We start from the raw sequence: 3638 nt of genomic DNA on the forward strand, positions 1-3638 counted from the left end.
GGGCCCAGGAGATGGAGGTCACAGTGAGCTAAGATTGTACCACTGCACTCCAGCCTGGGCAACAGAGCCAGAAAAAAAAAAAAAAAAAAAAAGTGCAGTTTTAAGAGGATGACTCTTTTTGTCCTCACAAATAAATTGTATGAAACACAAGAACATTGTGGAAGTGGAAACTGAGAAGTTATCAGTCATGGGTATATGGACATGACACATATACACGGATCTTCAGGATTTTTAAATCTATACTTTCTCTTAAGGAATTGAAATAAAACTCAAAACTAGCTTTCTCAAACCGTGGAAGCAAAGGGTAAATAGTATCCATTATTTGCTTTTGCAAAGTTCATGGCATCTCAGGGAAGGCTGAAGCACTTCGTACACCTAAATTCTTAGTAGTCACCTCCTTCTGTTTCAGAAGTGACTCTGGTACAGTATCTGTTTCATTCCATTGAAAGAAGGAGCTTTGGAGGCAAACACTTCCTTCCTCACAGGAGAGTGACTCTCAGGAGTCGACCCTAGATCCATCTATTCTAGAAGACCCCTGTGGTTATATAAATAAATGAAAGTCAGCTGGGCATGGTGACTCACGCTTGTGATCCCAGCACTTTGGGAGGCTGAGGCGGGTGAATCATGAGGTCAGGAGTTTGAGACTAGCCTGGCCAACATGGTGAAACCCCATCTCTACTAAAAATACAAAAAAATTATCAGGGCGTGGTGGCAGGTACCTGTAATCTGAGCTACTCAGGAGGCTGAGAGAGGAGAATCACTTGAACCTGGGAGGCAGAGGTTGCGGTGAGCCGAGATCGCGCCATTGCACTCAAGCCTGGGCAACAAGAGTGAAACTGCATCTCAAAATAAAAGAAAGTCATCCACTTAAAGCATAAATATAGTATGTCAGAATCAAACCATAGACTTAACCGTAACAATTGCTGTATTTAAGAACTATGTTGAGGCCGATCGTGGTGGTCCCAGCACTTCAGGAGGCCAAGGCAGGTGGATCTCTTGAACCCCAGAGTATGAGATCAACCTGCCAACCTGGGCAATGTGGCGGAATCCCATCTCCACCAAAAAAACAAAAACCAACAAAAAACTATGTTGAGGCCAGGTACAGTGGCTCACACCTGTAATCCCAGCACATTGTGGGGTCAAGGCAGAAGGATACTTGAGCCCAGGAGTTGGAGACCAGCCTGGGCAACATGGCAAGGCTTTGTCACTTTAAAAAAATTTTTTTTCTGGATGGAATCACCTGGGCTGGAGTGCAGTGGCATGATCTCGGCTCACTGCAACCTCCCGGGTTCAAGCGATTCTCCTGCCTCAGCCAAAATTTTTTTTTTCTTTTTTTTTTTTTTTGAGATAGAGTCTCGCTCTGTCACCCAGGCTGGAGTGCAGTGGCATGATCTCGGCTCACTGCAAGCTCCACCTCCCAGGTTCATGCCATCCTCCTGCCTCAGCCTCCCGAGTAGCTGGGACCACAGGCACCCGCCACCATGCTGGCTAATTTTTTGTATTTTTAGTAGAGATGGGGTTTCACCATGTTAGCTAGATGGTCTTGATCTCCTGACTTCATGATCCGCCTGCCTCGGCCTCCCAAAGTCCTGAGTCACAGGCATGAGCCACCGCGCCCAGCCCCAATTTTTTTTTTTTTTTAATTAGCTGGGCACGGTGGCCTCAGCTATTCAGGAGGCTGAGGCAGGAGAAGTACTTGAGCCCAGGAGGCAGACAGAGGGAGACCCTGCATAAAAACAACAACAACAACAACAAACTACATTGCCACCCCAGAAAAGCTTTTAATCAAGAACAAGTAGTATTGAACCTGGTATTTGAAAAGCATTTTGTGGCTGATGATGTCAATCTTGGACTGTAGTAAGGACCCTGGGATGGTTTTCCCAAATGGGCGGTCCTGACCTCTCTATTAAGTCTGTGGTGTTAGGATGTCAGCTCTTCCCTTCATCTAAAAGCCACTTCGAGGTTGCTTTCAAAGTAGTGGCAACAAGTACTGGACTCCACTCAGCACAAACCTCACACCATCTCCTGACACTGCAATGTGATCCTTCAGGGCTTTTTTTTTTTTTTCCTTTCTTTAGACAGAGTCTCGCTCTGTCACCCAGGCTAGAGTGCAGTGGTGCTGTCACAGCTTACTACAACCTCTAACTCTTGGGCTCAAGCAGTCCTCCTGTCTTGGCATCCCAAAGTGTTACTGGAAAGGGGTCCCAATCCAGACCCCAAGAAAAGGTTCCTGGATCTCATGCAAGAAAGAATTTGGTACAAGTCCACAGAGTAAAAAAAATGACTATTCCATAGACAGAGCATCAGTATGGGCTACTTGACTGAGTAAACCTATAGTTATTTCTTGATCCATATGCTAAACAAAGGGTAGAATATTCATGAGTTTTCCAGGAAAGGGGCAGAGATTTCCCCGGAACTGACGGTCCGTCCCCTTTTTAGACTATATAGGGTAACTTCCATACATTGCCATGGCATTTGTAAACTGTCATGGCACCAGTGGGAGTATCTTTTAGCATGCCAGTGCATTACAATGAGCGTATCATGAGCAGTGAGGATGACCAGAGGTTACATTCAGAGCCATCTTGGTTTTGGTGGCTTTTGACTGGCTTTTTTTCTTTTTTCTTTTTTTGAGACAGAGTTTTGTTCGTATCACCCAGGCTGGAGTGCACTGGCATGATCTCGGCTCACTGCAACCTCCGCCTCCCGGGTTCAAGTGATTCTCCCACCTGAGCCTCTAGAGTAGCTGGAGCTACAGGTGCCTGCCACCATGCCCAGCTAATTTTTGTATTTTTAATAGAGACGGGGTTTCATGCATGAGCCACCACACCCAGCCTTGGCTGGCTTCTTTTTAACTGCATCCTGTTTTATCCACAGGGTCTCTGTGACCTGTATCTTGTGCCATCCGCCTAGCTCATACTGTGACTAAGAATGCCTAACCTCCTGGGAAGACAGCCCAGTAGGTCCCAGCCTTATTTTACCCAGCCCCTATTCAAGCTGCAGTTGCTCTGGTTCAAACACCTCTGATGAAAGTGCTAAGGTGAGCCACTGCACCTAGCCTCAACAGCCTCTTGATTGGTCTCCCTGACTTCTGTTTTTCCTCACCTCTCAGTGACCTTATCCTGGTATATTGTAAACCAAAACCAAAATTCTAAGCTCCCAACCATCTGAATGGAACCCTCCTCTCAGCCAAGGGCATTCCAAAGTTAACCTGAAAAACTAGTTCTGGCCATGATGGGAAGTGGGGAGTCAGACGTAACTCATTATACCCTCCTCTTTTTTGAATTCAGACCCAGCTGACCAGTATTAACATCAACACACAGATCTTAAGACTGATATTAATAGAACAAATTCTTAAAGTCTGATAAGAAACATTTACAATCTGTTCTCTCTGAAGCCTGGAGGCTTTATTTGCATGATAAAATATTGGACTCCACAACCCCTTATTGTTTTTTGTTTTTGTTTTTTTGAGATGGAATCTCGCTCTGTCACCCAGACTGGAGTGCAGTGGCACTGATCTCAGCTCACTGCAGCTGCCGCCTCCCAGGTTCAAGCAATTCTCCTGCCTCAGCCTCCCAAGTAGCTGGGATTACAGGTGCATGCCTCCAGACGCGGCTAACTTTTTTTTTTTTTTTTTTTTT

Source organism: Mandrillus leucophaeus, unplaced genomic scaffold (assembly GCF_000951045.1).
Source record: "Mandrillus leucophaeus isolate KB7577 unplaced genomic scaffold, Mleu.le_1.0 Scaffold37, whole genome shotgun sequence".
NCBI classification, from domain to species: Eukaryota; Metazoa; Chordata; class Mammalia; order Primates; family Cercopithecidae; genus Mandrillus; species Mandrillus leucophaeus.